Source organism: Artemia sp. Qi Xiang Cuo, chromosome 13, assembly GCF_049724085.1.
Source record: "Artemia sp. Qi Xiang Cuo chromosome 13, ASM4972408v1, whole genome shotgun sequence".
Taxonomy (NCBI): Eukaryota; Metazoa; Arthropoda; class Branchiopoda; order Anostraca; family Artemiidae; genus Artemia; species Artemia sp. Qi Xiang Cuo.
Window position 1 is genome coordinate 71,576,120 of NC_142806.1, and position 20,133 is coordinate 71,596,252.

Below are 20,133 nucleotides of genomic sequence, written 5' to 3' on the forward strand. Positions count from 1 at the left end.
CTACAAATACAGTGTGTTATCCCCTGGGTATCCCCTAGGGAAGCTCAGAGACCACACTGAACATCTCTGATTATGAGTTTTCGACGAGGATGGTTCCAATAATATAATTTTGATCCGTTTTCATTTTCAATTACTAACATGGAAGTGACACAAAATGTAGTTATTTTTCAAAAAACTGCATTTTACTTAAAGGCTATCAAGACGTGTCAGCCGCAACTAGCACCAGGAAAAAAGGATACATCAGAGTCACTCAAGCAAACACGTGATATTCTTCAATGTGTAAGATGACTGAAAACCTCCGATTCAAGGTTTTCGACCACGGTGATTATAATGCTCTACTTCACACATCGATCAGCCAGCATTATCTAGGGTCTTTTATTTAATAGAGTGCTTTATGACGAAAAAGTGCAGGGTATCCATAGAAGTATATGCCCTTGTCGAACAGACTTGTAGGGATAGTAGCACCTCAGATGAATTTTATTACAGTTACAGGAACAAATAGACAGGGTCCCAGGTAGAAATAGGGATATATGTTATCCTAGCCTAGGTAAATTTGCTGTAGGAAAAAAAAGAGTAATGGTTACAGACAGCTTCAATTTTGTAGGTATAATAATCTAGTTATAACAAGAACAGTATTTGGTCATAAAATAGCCCATAAGTAAACATAGTATTCACACGACGGTAAGACAGCTAACCTCATTGATTATGTTATTGTAATTTGTAAACCGAAGACTGGCAGGATCCATACAAGATAGCATGGTGTATAGGAGTGTTGTTATTTATGTTAAAAGTAAAGGTCACTGTCTAGTAGTGTCTAAGGTTAATTTAAAGCTGAAATCTCGGAAGGGTATCTACCTTCCGGGAAGCTATGACGTTGGTAGACTCCAGAACTAAAATTTGATAACTCCAGGGATCTTGGATGACTCCAGGATGAGAAACCCAGCTAGGAATATAAGTGAAAATGCTTTATGTTTAATAGAGATGAGGAGGGGCTTGTACAAGAATTATTCAAGTGATAGATCGTATGAAAATAATAGAACTGTCAAAAAAGCGGAGGAAGCATTAAAATTTAAATTAAGGAGGTGTAAAGTGGAGGCCATGGATAATATTGTCGAATATCTGGAAGATGCAGCCAGACTGCACAATAGTAAACTATTGCACTAGTATATTAATAAATTGAGAGGGAATAGTCAATCTGGACTTGTCCCAGTTAAAGATAGGAATGGGGCCTTTAGTGATAAAAAAAATTGGTAAAAAGAGCCCGATTGTAAATTTTGAGACTGTACTAAACCGTGATAAAGTTACAAGAAATACTGCAGAAAAGAAAGAAAATATTTGTTACACTTACGATGCAAAGGAAGATATGTTTTGCGAGGAAGAATTAGTGACAGCAGTAAAAGGATTAAAAATAATAATCCCCATGTGGTGATAGTGGGGTAAATGAGTTTCTTAAATATGGTGGTTCTGAGTTTAGAGATAAGATACTGAAGATATGATATCATATCATATCATATCGATAAGATACTGAAGAAAATAAATTTCTGAGACCACACTGGCTAATCATGATAAACAAAAAATCGCGAAGAAAGGAAGAAAACGAGGACAATTAACAGCCAGTGAAAAAATTGAAAAATTATGCAGATATTTCGGTCAAGAAAAACTGATAAAAATATAAAAACCTAACCTTAAAATAAAAACACCAAACTAAAATTGGACGACCAATTATTTTAAGGTTTGGTTTTTATATTTTTATCAGTTTGATTCTGCACTGAGGACGGTCAAGCGGAGGTCTTGACAGAAATATTTGCATAATTTTTCAATTTTTTCACTGGCTGTTAATTGTCCTCGTTTTCTTCCTTTCTTCGCGATTTTTTGTTTATAAGATACTGAAGATTGTGAATATAGTTTTTGAAAAAGGGGAAGTACCTACCGATGTTATTATGACAGTGGTAAAGTATAGATCTGAAGCGTGGACGCTCCGAAAAACGGATCAGGATTTGCTAGGTGTTTTCCAGAAAAATTGACTACGGATTGTTTTAGGTACCCGACTCAAAAAAGGTTGAGATGGCTAGGGCAGGTTCTGCGGATGATTGGTGGCCGATTGCCAAAGATTGTCCTTGTCGGCCAACTGTCTAAGGCTGAACGAAAAGCAGGTCTTCCACGAACGGGATAGAGAGTGTCGTAAGAAAAACTGCCTGGGAGAGTATAAAGAGGAAGGTTTTGAACAGATTTAGGATGGAAATGGAGCCTGCGTAGCTGCGTTGTCGTCAGGCGGCTTTGGTGCTGCAGTGAGTTGTTAGTACTAGTAGCAGTAGTATAGTATAATAATGGAACACATGATAATTTGATTAGTAGAAACATCCTTGGTATCAAACAGTTCGTGGTAACGAACTATAAGTAATGGGCGACACGGCTCAACAGTAACCGAAGCTCTAAAAAACGGGATTCTGATATCAATAAACATATAAAATCCCAGGCCTCTTTTCCCCCAAAAGCCGCCCAATCAAAATTGAGATAGCCATTTTGTTCACCATAGTTGAAAAGTCTCAAAACTATGGCTTTGAAGATAACATGACCACCCCCCTAGCCCCTGGGGATATGTCTTCAAATCATAAAAATTGCCCATTGTTTAGGTATATTATTTGTTACTGGGAAGTATACAGACAGTTTGGGGGGAGGGGTAATTTTGTACTCGGGGTGGGTTTCCTTGGGGATAATTTTCCGTTTGGAGGGGAATTTCCGGGGGGTGAACTTCCCAGGAAAAATTTAACACTGGAGGGTTTGACAGAATTCCTACAAGAATTTATTTGTCTTACTTTCTCTTTGCCTACTCAATTTTGCATGTGGAGATTTTCCGGGGGAATTGTTCGGCGGAAATTTTCAGCGTGTTTGGAATTCTGAGAAATAGTTTCCATGTAAGGGGGGAAACTCCGGACTAATTGGAAAACGATTAGAATTTAAAAGTCTTTTTCAAATGAAACTATGCTGAGCAGAATATTCCAGGCTGAATCTTCTGCAAGAAATTTTACGGAGGCAGGGGGTGGGGGTGGGCTAGAATTTCAGCGAAGAATTTTGTTTTTAAAATGTTTTTGTTTTTTAAGTATTTGTTTCATTTTTGTTTCTCCTCTGTTTTTTTTCCTGGCCATAGAGCCTTACGGGGGAAATTATATTGAAGTGTATGTTGTTGAGTGTATTGATTGAATAAAATTGATTGATTGATTGATTGGAATTTAACGGGGGGGGGGGGTATTTTACGTGATAAAAACTTCCCAGGGAGTATTTCCCGAGAGGGGAGGGAATTTTCCATGGAGGGTGAGCCAGATTTACCGGCATTATTTGAAAAACGATCAGAAATTAAATTTAAAAAAAAAACAAGTTTCTTTAACTGAAAGTAAGGAGCAACATTAAGACTCAAAACGAGCAGAAATTATTCCGTTTATGAAGGCACTGCCCTCTCCCCTCAATACCTTGCTCTTTACGCTAAAGTTTCTAGTACTTTTAAAAAAAAGTTTCCCATTCTTCCTATAAGCTTCCTAAACCTTTTTTTTCATTTTAATTAGAATACAAGGTATCCAAATTGGTTCTAGACGTTTATCCCCCCCCCGGAATATACCACTCGTGGAAAATGCCTCCAGGATACCCCCCGTTTAAAATACCCCCAGGATACCCCCCCCCGTGGAAAATAAGGCTTTCCAAATTTCTGAATTTTATTTGGGTTTTGTTGTTATATATCTCCCCTTTTATTCTGTCACTTTTCTTTGTCTTGTCTCACGCTAAGCTGAAAGAAACTAACGAAGAAACCGGTTTCTTCTCGAGTTTTACACACCGTAAACTTAAGTGAGTGGCGTATAATACACAAACACCAAAATTCCTGTCCCTTACGGAAAAAAAAACTCCAATAAAATTCTCAACTTTGGTAAGCCGGTTTTTTCTCAAAATTCTCAAATTTGGTAATTTGGTTACCCGGTTTGAACCCCCCTCCCCCGAAATTTTTGACCGAGTCGAAAATTAGTAGTAAAAATTATTAGTAGTAGGCTAATTAGTAGAAAACCTTAGTAAAAATTAGTAAAATTAGTCGAAAACCGAGTCGAAAACTAGTAACCCCCCCCCCGAACAAAAATCCTGGATCTGCTCTTGCTTCACACCTTAATTTATATTACAGTGTTTTCTCTACCTTCCTTACATCTCTCTTATTTTCATATTATCTATGGCTCAAATATTTCTTGTACAAGCCCCTCCTCCTTCAAATATTTCTTGTACAAGCCCCTCCTCCTTCAAATATTTCTTGTACAAGCCCCTCCTCCTTCAAATATTTCTTGTACAAGCCCCTCCTCCTTCAAATATTTCTTGTACGAGCCCCTCCTCCTCTTTACTATACTAAAAGCATTTTTATTAATATTCCTAGCTACGTTTTTAATTTTCCTCCCTAAGACACCATCTGCCACTTCACAAACTATTATCCTAAAATTATTCCCTTCATCTTCTACACTGTCAAATTTTAGACTCCATTTTAGCATTCAACTGTTCCTGGAAAATTTCTCTAAAATCCTCATCCTAACCTCTACCAACGTTGTAACTTCTTGGAAGGTAGTTTCCTTTCCTGAATATCTTCTTTTGATTAACCCTAGACACTACTAAATGGTGATCCTCAATTGTAAAATCAATAACAGCACTCCTATATTCCCTAGTGTCAAAAGAGGGGAGGGGTATTTTCCCCCGCGGAAAATACCCTCAGTGTAAAATAAGGCTTACCAAATTTGAGAATTTTATATGAGTTTTTTTTCCGCAAGGGGAAGGAATTTTGATGTTTGTGTATTATACGCTACTCACTCAAGTTTACCCTGTGTAAAACCCGAGAAGAAACCGGTTTCTTCGTTAGTTTCTTTCTGCTTAGCGTGAGACAAGACAAAGACAAGTGACAGAATAGATGGGAAATATATACCAACAAAACCCAAATAAAATTCTGAAATTTGGAAAGCCTTATTTTCCACGGGGGGGAGGGGTATTTTCCGGGAAGTAAACGCCGGGGGGGAGGGTGTAAACGCCGGTCACCATCCAAATTGACAATTGTAGTCTATGATTCTATTTTTTGTTGTAAGGGAAGAAAAAAGACAGATTATCAAAAAACTATTTCTTTTTGTAGAACCAAAGAGTGACATGCAGACTTCAAACATGCAAAAATTAGCCAAGGCTATGAGTTGGCTGGGGCATTTTAAAGTCTTCCTTCATATCTTCATTAATTGACAACGCTGTCACGTGTTTGACTAAGTTATAATACGAAGCATAAATATTATCATTTCCGTATAGGCACAAAACCTTTCATTCTTACTACTTACTAGATTATTACCGTTCTTCTTTACAAATCACAGTAGACAGAATATAACCACAGTCTATAGTGTTAAAAACAAAAGTGAACTGAATTCAAAAAACACACAGCAGGGAAATTAACTACGAGAATCGAATGACGTATCTTACGATTTTGCGTAAAGTCAAGCCTCCTTATAAGCCAATCACCTTTCAAGAAAAACCTGTTCGCAATAACTAGCAAATGTATTTTTTCTCTCATTCTTTATTAAATCTATCTAGTGTCTAAGATAAGGCTTGATGATGTATCATGAAAGAAAAACATTAAAGCGTCGGCTAGACGCTATTTTGTGAAAAGGGGGCAAATTCCTTTTCAAATCTTTATAGGTCAAATACTCAGGTCGATTACTGTCCCGAAGTTCCAAAATTTGGTAAATAAATAGGATAATAGCCCCATTTGAGCTGAAACATGACGAAATTTGTCAAATAATAGACAAAGCTATATCAGAACAAACGCTCATATGTTGCCTTAATAAACAGCGATTTGCCTACCATATATTATTTTCCCCGAACATTTCGTAGAGAAGGGGAGAAGGGTCGTACACAGTTGAGAAGGGCCTCGTTAGATTGAAAATTAAAAGTTCAAGTGTCTTTCTTAAGAGTCGACAGTAATCAGAGAGTAATCAATCCCCATCCCATCCCAATTTTGTTATTCAGCCCTCCTGTTGCCTAGTCCCATATTTATTAGACAAAAATTGGAGATAAACAATTGGTTCAAAAGTATGAAAATGTCCAATAAATATGCCTCCAGGGATGACACGAGCCCCACAGGGAGAGGGTAGAAAATTACGCAAATTACTTAATGTTTAAAGGTAGGTTTTATAGTGGAAGTTAAATTAAAAGAAAAAAAAATTTCAACTGCGAGTAAGGAGCAACATTAAAACTTGAAACAAACAGAAATTATTCCGTATATGAGGGAGGCTGCTCTTTCCTTCTCCCTTACTCTTTACACTCAAGTCTCCTCGGTACTTATTAAGAATCCAGAAAACACGCGGGAAGTTAAGTTTTGTTAATGCTAATGAAATAAAACAAAGTATGATAAAAATACAATAGTTTAGAAACAAAGTTGGGCTATATATTTGCACAATAGGGGGTGGGGGTAAAGCTTAGCATACATTAAATATGTAACCTAACCTATGTATCTTTTTTTGCCCCTTCAACCCCAAAAAAACTAAAGTTTAAACATTTTTCACGGAGTGAGCAACCTGTTTTTCATTAGGATTTCATTAGACTCTAGATGCGGTTCTTCGAGTGTTTTCTGAATTCTTAATAAGTACTGTCTTCTTTTTTTTAAATACTTCTCATTCAAATCCAACGGTTCTTGTGTCTCAGGAGTCGTAGGGAGAAAAAGTGAAACTTTAGCGTAGACAGCGATGGATGAAGAAGGTGCAGTCCCCTCCTATGCTGAATAATTTGTGTCCGTTTTAAGTTTTAATGTTGCTCCTTACTTTTAGTGTCAAGTCATGCCTGGACATCACCCCTCTGTAAAATTTCCCCTAGAAATCCCCCCGGAAATTTCTCCCCGTGGAAAATCCCTCCTCCCAAAATTTGTTCCGCATATTCCATTAACAAGTGCTATATGTCTGTTTACAATGGGCGAATTACATAACTCACAGCCCTTTTTCCAGGGGCTGTGGGGGCCATGCCATCCGCAAAGGTTATTGGATCTTTCAACTATGATGAACATAATAGCTATCTCAAAATTTTGATAGGACGTATACAGAGAGTGGTCAGCGAGTGGTTAGCGATTCAGACTTGAATCGTTTGGGAAAGGTATCAATGGTGTGATTCTATAAGCTCAGCCAGAGTCAACCCAGCTCTAAATGGGTACTTGAGAAATCTGAGGGGAAGACACGAGAAACGTCGGACGATTTGCCCCCAACGACACATTGCACTCCTGGTCGAAGGCAGTGAATCAAGAGATCGGTACCTGCGCAACGCAGACCATGGGTCACCATGCGGAAAAGTTTTTTTCTTTTTTTACGTAAGTACCGGGAGGAAAAATTGGCGTGTGATGGAGGTTAGTTGCCCGCCAGTCTTTTTGGTCACTTAAAAAGGGCACTAGAATAATTAATTACCGCTCATATTAGCCCTTTCCCAATCTTTTAGGATCATTGGTTCGATAAGATCTAATAGAAAAAAGATAAAAGAAGAAAAAAACACGCATCTGTGATCTTTCTTCTGACAAAAAAAAAATGCAAATTTACACATTTTTGCAGATAGGAGCTTGAAACATCCATTGTAGGATCCTCTGATAAGCTGATGGATTTTCATTAAGATCGCTTGATATTTTGCGAAAATTTCGCGCATCTTTCAAAAATAAGGCAAATTTTCTCAGGCTCGCAGCTTTTGATGGGTCCATTAAAATTAATGCATTTTATATATTGGAATCAGCATAAAAAGCCAATTTATTTTATGTATTAATTTTTTTTAATTCCTTTTTTTATGAATCTTTAGTTACTATTTTCACTGCCATGAACCGTTTGAAAATAGGGGAATGTTGTTTTTTTTTTTGGATATTCGCTTTTAACTTACAGAGACCGTTCTCTAAGCAAAGAGGAATAACATCTTCGGAGGGTGAGGATTTTAGGTAGCCTATAAAGGACCAGCAAACTTATTGAAATTGATTAATTTTAAACTTACAATCACAAGTCCTTTGGCCAAGAGGAACCTAATATAACTCAAAAAAAAATTTCGAGCTCAGCCCTTTCACACCCCAAAAAATAGGTAAATATGAGAAGAAAAAAAAATATCTGATCAAATCGAAACTTATATCCTTAAATGCTTGGGCTAAAGAGGCCCTGCGGCAGGAGAAAAAAACAGAAAATCATTGATATCCCCGAAAACGGGCCCCGACAGAGAGCCGAGAACTTTTTCTGAACGTCTTAAAATTTAAGACTGCAAGCCTCTTGGGGAAAAGATAGTACTATAGAAAATAAATTTATTAACGGCACTTACACTCCCAAAAAAGGGGCTCCAAAATTTCCAAAATCTTGATTGCCTGATCAGCTTGAAATTTGTATCCTGAAGTCCATGGCCCACGTAGGCCCAAATGCGCAAGAAAAAATAGAAGAGAAAGTTCGGTTTCCCCAACAATTGGACTCGAAATAAGGTCCAAATGTAAAAAAAAAGTTTATTTCGGACGCATTCCCCCCCCCCACAAAAAGGGCCCTAAACTGGTCCTTTTTCGATTGACGTGAAACTTATATCCTACGTCCTGGTACCATGGCGACTCCAATGCACAATAAAAAAAATGCCTTTTCCGCGGAAAAGACCAACAATATTTTTTTTAGCTGGGACACAGACCCTCAGATGTGGGGCCGAATGACACATATTTTCCAATTGGCTTGAAAACTCCACGAGTTGTTGCCTGGGCTAAGGAAACCAATATTTTGTTCTGTACGGACCAAGGGGGGACCTAGTCCCTGGGTGTCCATAATAGAAACTGGGGCACCGTCGCCCTGGGGCTGTAAATACGGGCAGAGGAGGAAAAAGACCCCTCGAATGTACACTCAGCAGGGCCCACCGGAGAGTGAACACGTCCCGTGAGTTACAAACCTTCTAGCAGCAATGAGTCTTAATTTTATGGTGACGCAAAACAGCATCGTGGCAGAATCCTCTATAGGAGTACAACTGCGACAGGGCTTAAGATCCAGATCTATGGACAAAGGCCTCTGCAAAGGGCTGCATCGACCCTGTCGGGGTCCTTGCGGTCAGCTCTATTCCAACTTAAGGAGTGGCGCCCCTCGAGGAAATCATAGCCTAGTAAACAACACAGCATTTGCACAGGATCCTGATTAAAGGACGATTGTTCTAGACTTTGTCTGTTTTGGTGGGTGTTTTCGGGCTGTAAAACCTCTTTCTAGCTAATTTATCTACTACAGGTTGGCTCCCCATGGTAGCATAATATTTGCAGACATGAATATGTAATGCGTTGGAGATAAGAGGCTTGAGATTGTCTGTGCAGGATTTCGACTATTGTTAACAGAAGATCATCGCCCAGTGCTGAAAACCATGTTGTGACCAAGATTCCATTCAACTGGAGGTACCCAGGAATATCTTGCTGCCCATTCTAAGCCGGCTTAATCGCTTCTGTGTAGACCTGGGAAGATGTGTTGGTCCCCGTCCTGCACTGGTTCTGGGCCATTACTTTTCCTGATGCCAAAATAATTTCAATGATTCAAAGAATGTGAAAATTTCAACCTAGAATGTTACAACGTTAAAAAATAGCCACCGTATCGACATTTTGACAGAGGAATTCAGACGCTTCGAACTGAACGTATTAGGACATTCAGAAATCCATATGCAAGAGGTAGGAAACAAGAAACTAGGTGATATAGAATTTGTTTACTCAGGCAGGAAGGATGGGGTGCGTGGGCAGAGATTAGGGCTGTTGATGAATAGGGAATAAGTCCTGCTCAGATTGGGAAGGTATTAATATTAGAATGCTAATAGCTTATTTTATGACTAAAAAGGGCAGGGTATAGTCATAGTAGTATATGCCCCAGCAGAACCAACTGACAGAGATAGTAGTGACTCAAGATGAATTTTACTTAGAGTTTCAGGAACAAATAGACAAGGTTCTAGGTAGAAATTTGGTGTTTTTGTTAGATTTTAACAATCAGGTCGGTAAAAACAGGAATAAATAGTATCCTAGCCTAGGTAAATTTGGTGTAGGAAAAGAAAACAGTAATGGTTATAGACTGTTGCAATTTTGTAGGCATAACAATCTAGTTATAACCAATACAATATTTGGTCATAAAAAGGTCAATAGACTAACATAGTTTTCACATGATGCTGATAGCCTTATAGATTATTTTATTGTAAACCGAAGACTGGCGTGATCAGTGCAAGATACTAAAGTATATTGAAGTGCTGTTATTGATGTTAAAAGTAGAGAATACTATCTAATAGTATCAAGGGTTAATTTAAAGCTGAAGCTTAGGAAGGGTAACTACCTCCCAGGAAGCTATGACGTTGGTACACTCCAGGATGAGAATTTAAGAGGAACTTTCCAGGAAGAGTTGAGTACTAAACTGGAAAGTTTAAAATTTGACAATGAGGAAGATGGATGGAATAATTTTAGGAAAATAATTTATAAAGTTTCTGATGGTGTCTGAGGGAAGAAAGTTAAGAACGCAGCTTGGAGTATTAGCGAAAATGCTTAATGTTCAACAGAGAGGAGATGGAGCTTGTACAAGAATTATCTGAGTGATAGATCACATAAAAATAAGAGGAATGTAAAGAAAGTCGAGTAAGCATTAAAATATGAACTAAAGAGCTGTGAAGTAGAGACCATGAGTCAAAATGCTGAGGATCTGGAAGATGCAGCTAGACGGCAAAATAGTAAAATATTGTAATGACATGTTAATAAATTCAGAGGAGTAGCCAATCTAGAGTTGTCCCAATAAAGATAGAAATGGGCCACAATTAGAGATAAAGAAAAAGTTAAAGAGAGATGGGTAAAACATATTGAGAACGTGCTAAAGCGCGAGTTACAAGAAAAGATGTTTTGTGACAAGCAAAGAGAAGATGGTTGGTGTTTAGGAAAGAAAACTTTGTGGCACTTTTGATGTGAAGATTTATTTTGTTAGGAAGAATTAGTGACAGCACTAAACGGATTAAAAAACAATAAGGCCACAGATGCTAATAATTCTGGTAAATAAGTTTCCTAAATATGGTAGCTATGAAGTTAGAAATAAGTTACTGAAGATAATAAATTTGACTTTAGAAAAAAGAGAAGTACCTAGCAATTTAGGAAAACCCTAATTAAATAGCTGTATAAAAAAGGTGATAAGAGTGAGTGTGGTAAATATACAGGCATTAGCCTGGTTTCTGTAGGTAGCAAATTACTTATTATGATGATACTTTTTAGACTTGAGATGTTGTAGAAAATTTTTTAAGAGAAGAACAGTGCGGTTTTAGGATGGGTAGAGGATGTGTCAACGAAATTTTCACTCTTAGGTTAATAATTAAGAAGTGCATGAGTCATCAAACACCTTTAGTCATCAGTTTTATAGATTATGAGCAAGCGTTTGAATCAGCTGATAAAAGAGCTTTAGCAAAGGTCCTATCCTTGAATGGTATATCAGACAAATCCATTAAGGTGATAATGCTATGTAAGAGAATAACACTGTTGCAGTTAAGGTAGGAAATGAGGTTAGTAGCTAGTTTTGTATTAAATCAGGAGTTAAGCAGGGTTGTGTTACTATCCCCATTTATATGCATCATTTTGATGGAGTTTGAAGGAGCACATGAAAGGCAATGGGAGGACATTGAGCCTAATGGGGAAGAAAAACTTCCCTGGACTTAGATTATGCTGATGATTTAAACATCCTAGATGAAAGCGTGAGCAAAATGAATGAACTTTTAGAGGCTTGCAAGTTCAGGCTTCTAGAATAGATTTGAAAATTAATGTTAAGAAGACTAAGTCACTAAGACTTATGAAAAGGTGACAATGGGTAAAGAAAGATCAAGCAAGTGGACAGCTTCACTTACCTTAGCACTATTATTAGTGAAGACGGTGGGTGCAATAAAGATGTAAAAAGTAGAATAGCCAAGGTCCAAGGTGTTTTTAACAGTTGATTATAATTTGGAAGAACAGGAAGATAAGTCTGCAAACCAAGATTAGAATATTGGAATCTACAGTGATGACAGTGGTCAAATGTGATTCTGCAGCATGGGCACTCCAAAAAATGGAGATGTTTTCCAGAGAAATTGCCTACAGACTGTTTTGGGCACTCAATTGACTGGCTGTATTGCAAACAACAGGCTGAACGAAATGTGTGGTCTAGGGCTATAATGAGAGAAAGGTTGAGATGGCTAGGGTACTTTCTGCAGATAAAAGATGAGAGATTGCCAGAGATTAATCCTTTTTTCAGTCAACCATCTAGGGCTAAACGGAAAGCAAGTTGTCCTTGGTTGGGGTGGAAAGATATTGTAAGAAAGTACTTAAGGGAAATTAGAACCTCCAGGGAGGGGGTAAAGAGGGAGGCTCTGGATAGATTGGGACAGAGGAGGAACGAGCGTAGCTGTGTTGACCTCAGACGGCTTGGTGCTGCAGTGAGTTTTTAGTAGAAGTTGTCCCTCATCAGCTTGGAAAAAAAAGCTGCAAGTTTCTGGGCCAAGTGAAGCCTAATGTAAAAAACACAGTTAAGGGACAAAACTGCCCGAAATTTTCGTTTGTTTTTATCAGCTCATACCTTAGATATTAAAGCCCTGGTCAGAAAATTACACAAGACAAAGAGAAAAAAAACTTTCCCCAAAAAAGAACCAAAAAACTTTTTCCTCAAATGTCTTGAAACTTAAATCTTTAAGCTCCTGGAAAAAGGGAACCTTTAAGCACAAAAAAATAGGTTTGGGGGGGGGGGGGGGGAAGTGAGACCCCCTTAAAACAGTAGCTGTAATTTCTGTATTATAGGTTGGCTTCAGGGGCGTCGTTTGGGGGGAGGCAGGGAGAGGGGCGGTTGCCCCCCACTAATGTGGAGAAACAAATTATTATATATCCTGTGCACCTTGACTATCTGGATATGAGCCCCTCTTGCCTCTGGTTGGGTTGAAATTTATATCTGAAAGTGCTTTGGTCAAGGAGGACCCCAAAAAAAATAATATGGTTTGCCTCAAAATGGGGCTCTTAAAGAATCAACAAACTTTTTCTGCACAGCTTGAAACTTAAGTCGTAAGTCCCTAGACAAGTGACCCTAATATATAAAAATATAAATTGATTTAAGGGTCAGGAGCCCCCCCCCCTGTGTGGCCCAAAATTTTTATTCCGATTGACTCAGAATTAATATCCTTAAGTCATTAGACCTGGAAGTCCTTAGACCATGTGGAAGGAGAAATAGAAAAAATATTGGTTCTCCTGAAAATAAGGCCTGCCAAAGGACAAACAACCGAACGTATTTTTTCTGGATGTATTGAAGGTTGAAACTTTAATTCTCGGGGGCAAACAAAATAAACTGTACAGCATGCTGAACCTGTGCTTTACAAAAGAAGTATAGAAGCCTATCTAAAAATTTATGTAAATTATTATTACATATCAGAGACTATACCTTGCATGTCTTTCCTGTATTGCACCCCTACCTGTACACCATGATCTGTAAAAACTTATTGGAGATTCATTTTAAATAGAGTTTTTCGAAACGAAAATTTCAAAAAAAGTAAAGATCCACATCAAGACCAAAGAGGATGTAAGATAAAGTCATATAATAGCTCTAACTTAAAAAAACAGAAATTAGGCTACTATCAATAAATAAATTAAACACAAAACAATGAGAAATTAAAACAAATCATCAGTTTAATCTTAAAAATGATAGATTATGGATAAAAAGGTAAATCTTAAAACAAACATAAATTAGAATCAATGATCAAGTCAAATTGAAATCAAGCAGAAATTGCCACAAAAAAAATTTAGCTCTTTTAGACCTAAAGAAAGATTACCCAAACCCCATCCCCACCCATTAGCCTAATCTTCTACAGGCCAGTGGGTCATTTGTACCTAACTGAAATACTGTCAGGTGATAACTCCCTTCTTTTTGGTTACAACCTAATGACTATTTGGTATGCCAGAATACACAAGCCCATTAATGAGCAAAAAAAGATGTTTATTCATACAAAGCTAAATGCAGAAAGGTCCAGAGACATATATGACTCTGGGCAGCTGCTTCAGAACATATTCCAAAACGGACTTGAAACTATTTGCACTCAATGTGTGTACTTATACCCAGAAATCAAACAATCTTACATGTAGAATAATTTCATTATTGATCTGGAGTCAATTGTTTCATGAGTGTGAAATCTGGGTAACCTAGTCAAGCTACATAGGACAGTTGGTATTGCTCCTATTAATGTGGTGTTAAAACTGGATAAAAAAAATAAATTTTTGGGGGAATGAAGTTCACAAAAGCAAAATTTTCTGCCATTTTGTTGCAGAAAATCAATTTTAGCCCAAGGGTGCCAAAGAACCATTGAATGAAAATTCTCAGATAAACAATTGATTTCAAATTTATCAAATATATGGAATGAGAGCTTTCCAGTTTCAGGAATATTAATGCATGGCATTGGCATATTTCAAGTAGAAAGCACTACCAGGAGTTTTGTTTTCACTGAGTTTTAATAGTAATATTTTGTGTTTCCTATTTATATAAAATCTTTAATGTATACTTGTTGCCTGGGGGTGTGTCACCCTCGACTGGCCTCTATTAAGGGCATTCCTATAAAAGAGGTTGTGTCATCAAACTTATAGACATGCTCTGCTTGATGCTTCTTGTACAGCTAGCTCACTCGCCTTGGCAAGTCATGATGTTCACCACACCATTGACTCCCACACCTTATGCTTTTAAGGGCTGTTAAAAGAGGAGTCAAACCAGTTATAATTAGATCTCAAAGGGATATGTATACTAAGCTACAAGACCATCTTAAAATCCCTCTTAAGTAAACTGAAATAGCAAGGCCACTGGATAGAACTATATCAGTTAAGAGAAGAACCAGGCAAGGCGCAATTGCTTCACCTTGTTATTTCAATAATTATGTCCTCAGAGCTCAGGACCAGTGTGAGATATCTTGCTTTCTCTCTGGCCTAAATATCTCCTTAATCACTTATGCTGATGACATTTTTAACACTAGCCAAACTTAGGACAAAATTTCTGAAACCTTCCAAAAACTGCAAGCAGAATATTTAAAATCTGGTCTTGAATTTAACGCTATAGAGTCTGACGTCATGCTTTTTAATTGGAAAGACCCACTTCCTCATGAAGTTGTACGTGGGAATTTAAAGATCTGCCCGTCTGACCAAATCGTTTATTTTGTTATTCCCATTGGAAATACCATTTCTCATACTTGTCATCTCCTAACAGAAGTCATCAAACACTGCATATCAGCTGCCTATTCTTCCATAGCCTTTCCTAAGCTTCATTTCAATCACTGTTATCTGACAATGCTGTACAACACTGTTGCACTCCCCCACATCCTCTACATTGCAACCTAATGTAATATTGCTACACATGCTGATAAATTGAAAATCCACTCTACTTTTTTCTGTTTTGCAAAATACCTACTGAGATATCCAATTTGGACATGCAATTCAAAACTCATCAACACTACTCTTCAACTCTAGTTACCTTATCATAGTTGTATAGTGATGGATTTTGCTTTTGTTTTTTCTCTCTTTGTAGTGCTCTGTCATTTTCTTTTTGTACAAAGATGGGTTTGCAATAAACAATAATATATAATAACAAATAATAATAAAATAATAATAATAAATAATAATAACAAGGGCTTTCCAGTAGACATGATTTTACTAAGTTTTGCAAAAGCAGTTGATAAGGTAAAAGGAGATTGTGTATTAAGCTAGAAGCAACTGCAATCAACATATAAACTATTGACTAGGTGATGCTTCTTCTGAGTAATAGAAAACAAGCAGTTTAATTTTTTGGAGAAAACAGGCAAAACCTTCTTTAAAATGCTGTGCAAGTGAGAAGCAGAGTGCCAGAAGGCACTCAATATCTTCATTAATGCTGCACCTCCTAATATCAAAAATAAAATAAGCCTTTGTGCAGACAATTTGAAGTAATTGGTTCAATCAAAAGTCCAGATAAAACAGAAACCACATAAGCAAACTTGGATTCATTTACTTGCTGGGAAAAGACTTAGAAGCAGGAATTCTATGTCCAGAACTGCAAAGCAACAAGGCACCCATACTCAATGGAATCAGTGGACATAACAAGGCAACCCACTATCAGCAGTCAAGGCCATAACCAGGATCTTTTTTTTGTTTTTATCCATTTTTGTTATGTTTTTACAAGTCAAACAAACATTTCAGAGAGGGGGGGGGGGTCGTGCAGACCCCCCTAAGCCCCCCCCCTCCTCTGGTGATGGCCTTGTAAGCAGTCATACCAAACAAGGGGCTATTAATTGATCAAGAGTTAAAATTCAATTATGTGCTCAGACCAATGCTGTGAAGGCTGGTCAGAATCTTGGTCTAACTCAACCTAAGCTTGAGTTTGGTATGTACATTGCTAATCCAATTAATAAATCTGACCAAGATACTCTAGAATTAGGTCAAAGGTGAACAGCTAAATGTATCAAGCAGTTTGTAGGACATCCCTTGCCCCTCTTGGCTTGAAAAATTGAATTTACCCACACTGGTCTATTGCCACTAGAGAAGAGATATGATTTTGACATTCAGTATGTCCCAGGAAGGTATTTTAAAGTACCCACTCATACTCCTTCTCTCTCTAGAGATCACTGACCTTTAATAATCTTTGTGTTACAAAAGTGAAAATTTACAAAATAGATCTTCTGCTTAAATAAAGTACAAGAAAAGTATTTTCACAATTTTGGAACTTTGCTTAACCCCAATTTATCAGGTTTCTAAGATCCACAAATACATTTCCCAAATTTAGAAAAAACAAAAAAACATTGGTATGGTTTAGAATTTTACTCAATTAACAGGAACTGCATTTTGAGAACTAAAACCATAGAATGAGAAACTGAGAAGAGAATAAATCCATAATGTTGTTTTCTCTAAATTCTAATAGATATAGGCCTGCCAAGTAGGCAAATTTCTAAGACATAGGAATCAGAAGCAGGTTAACATAGTAGCTTGGCAATACATTCCCAGAGTATGTTTTTGGCACTGTATCTATTACTGAAATTTTTATTTTCCTAACCACTTTCCAATATAGCAAAAGGCAGCCTGTCTAGAATTTTGCCAGAACAAAACAAATAAACTATAATCACTATTCAATGATCTTCTGAAATATAAGAATTGCTACTGGTGCAATTAGATCCAAGACTCCTTTGTCACCCTTTTTTCAAAATCATTTTAAATAATAGCATAGGCTGTTTTTATCCAGCATTTGAACTGAAATCTCTTACAAGAAGCTAACCACCAAGTCAAAAATACAAGAAAGCCAGGGTAAAATTCCAGTTTAGCTACCTTTTTATACCTTGGAAAGGAGTTTGGTAAGGAAAATGAACCTTTCAGTAATAAATCCAGATCCAAAAACATAGGCCTACTCTGGGAAGATATTCTCAAGCTTCCATGTTAACCCTCTTCAGATTTCTAAGTCTTAGACATTTGTCTACTCAATAGGTAGCCTAGAAATTCGGAAATTTTGACAAAACAACATTTTACCTTAATTTTCAGATATCAGTATCTTTTTCTCTGGTCTTGGTTTTGAAAATACAATTCCTGTTACTTGAGTAGAATTTTAAGCTATAGCAATATTTTTTTTTCTAAATTTAGGAAATATATAGGGTAAGACACCCAGTAGTTGGCCACCTGCCTATTCTCGGACAGAATGTAACTAACAGGGAACCTAGCTCTAGGCTAATGTGCTTAGAAAGTTTTTATACAAAGACAAAGCTGGTTTCCCTGGTCACTATTAGATATCCATATGGATTTATTGATTATTGGATTTTATTGACCATTGGATTTTATGACTATTAGATATCCATATGGATATCTAATAGTGACCAGGGAAACCAGCTTTGTCTTTGTAGGCCTATAAAAACTTTCTAAGCACATTAGCCTAGAGCTAGGTTCCCTGTTAGTTACATTCTGTCCAAGAATAGGCAGGTGGCCGACTACTGGGTGTCTTACCCTAATTTTTACCCTTCATCATTTAAGCAAAAGATCTTTTCTGCAAGGTTTCAGTTTCATAAATTTAAGTTTTTTAATGGTCATCAAGGGTCACTGCCCTCTAAGGGGAGAACGAGAGGAGGTAGGTACTTCAAAATTCTTTCCTGTGACATAGGCTACTTTAGTCTGTAGACCCATCCCTGAAAGTTTAATTTTCCGAACCTAACCCCTTTCCAAGATAGTGAAAAGTGGCTAAACTAAAATTTTACTGGAAGCCAGTTAAGAAAGAAGAAATAATGGGTAAATATTCACCAAATAATGGGTCACAAGGTACAAAAGATCAGAGAAATAGGCTAGGTCTATATTATTGGGGCTATACCAGGGAGGGGGAGGGAACTGTCAGAAAAGCAACCTTGGTATTTTTAAGAAAATAAGATAAGGATTCTAATAGTGCTACTTCAATTTCTTACTGTTTTCCTTTAAGCCTAGCCTAGATATGATCAACCACAGCAAATTTATCTAATGGGGTTGAATTGAATGGAAGTTGAGTTACATGAACATCAAAAATGAAAGACACACTTACAGCAGTTGTTGTTGATTTTGAAGTTATTCGACCATAAACTAGTTCCGTGACATAAGCTTCAATTTTTGATGCCCCAGAACCTCTAGTCTAATTTATTTCTATTCTTCTTTAATTGCTAGATGGTTATACACTATGTCCGCGCCACATCGCCACATGATAGTCACATCTATCGATAAAGAAAGCCAAATATCATGAATAACAAGGCAATTTTCTTGACTTTAGCTTCATACTTGTATATAAAAAGCAAAAAATTAAAATTGCAAGAAATTAGTTTTAAGAGTGCATATTGTGCCCCTGCTATTTATTACCTATTGTGGTTTTAATCACATCCTTCGTAATAAGGATAGGAAGAATTGGGGACTAATTATTTTATATTTGCTAAATTTCTTATATACCTCTCAAGGCGCACCCGAAATCGGTATATCATAAATAATTTGTCAGTTAACGATGCCCCGTCTGCCCTGCCTGTCCTTTTTGGGAGGATGTATGAGCAATTAGCTTGCCTCGTTCGTACTTACGATAAATTGGTTTATTTTTTTTATTTTATGTGATCTTCCCCTTAGAGTTACGCCCGTTGACGTGTTGTGTCCTTTACTTTTATATATATATTATAACTAGGTCTGTGTATGTCCTTTTCTTTTCTTTTCGCTTCCATCTAAACTATTTTTTCTATCTATTGGTTCAAAATTTAGTTGTTGATCGATCGACTGATAGTTTGCATCAACAGTAATTTGTGTCCCACTGTGCTCTACTAATACTAAGTTCCATTTTTTCTAGTTTTAAAAATTATGCCTTAGACCTTGACTCTGATTGGTCAGTCAAGAAATTTATGTTTGAAAGTTGAACAATGTTCAATTCGAGAAATTACGAACGGTGAACGTAATTGGCATTGTAGTCACGCGTAATTTTGATTTTATCGACAAGTGTGACTATAACGCGGGACGGGCATTACAGTAAATCTAGTTAAGGCCTTAAATCAGCTGAAGATGCTTATTTTAAAAGATTATGTCGGTTTCACATTGACACTTTATCACTTACGCTAAGCGGCCTACGCTATGAAACTTAAATAAATTACTTACACATTGAAATTTAGCCTATTCCCACAGACGCTTTTATAAGCTCCACCACTCTCTTGCTTAACTCTCTCTAATTCATTTTGACTTTTTGAAAGCAAGATAAAGAAACAATTTCTGTAACATATTTTCACCTAACAATTGGAAGATTCTGGAGAAAGAAACGGGTTCTTTTTTTATTCTGACTCCAGCAGTCATGAAAGACTGTTTTCCTGGATGAAGAGAAGTAAAAATTTTAAAAATAGAGCAGTCTAGGCTAGTAATAGTTTAAGCAGGCAAGTCTACACGAGCCTTACCTTCTCAAAGTCTATTAACAAACAATCAAAAGCATCTAAATTCAATTAGACTATTCAAATCGTTATTCGAGTGTCTATGTTACTTATGTTATGGCCATTAATTTTAGGGATTCAATGTATTTTAGTGATTCAAGGCCTGCATAGCCAATGTAAAATCGGCTCTAAACGATCTAAATACTTTTCAAAGCGATATTATTCTTCTATCTGCATGACAAACTGTGATTACGGCCAGAC

At 37.0% G+C, this 20,133-nt stretch overlaps 1 protein-coding gene across 6 annotated transcripts in view; it reads right to left on the reverse strand.

Annotated features, from left to right (window-relative positions):
- Positions 1–18,621, reverse strand: part of Lpin (phosphatidate phosphatase LPIN) — a 162,964-nt gene extending 144,343 nt beyond the window's left edge. For 4 of the 6 annotated variants that reach the window (XM_089099293.1, XM_089099291.1, XM_089099287.1 and 1 more), the window contains exon 1: positions 18,531–18,621. The gene's annotated coding sequence lies outside the window, so the exon portion shown is untranslated. Of the gene's footprint in view, positions 1–5,336; positions 5,385–18,530 lie in introns of those variants that run through there. The other 2 variants (XM_089099290.1, XM_089099289.1) reach the window with 2 other exon arrangements.
- Between the last annotated feature and the right edge of the window lie 1,512 nt (positions 18,622–20,133).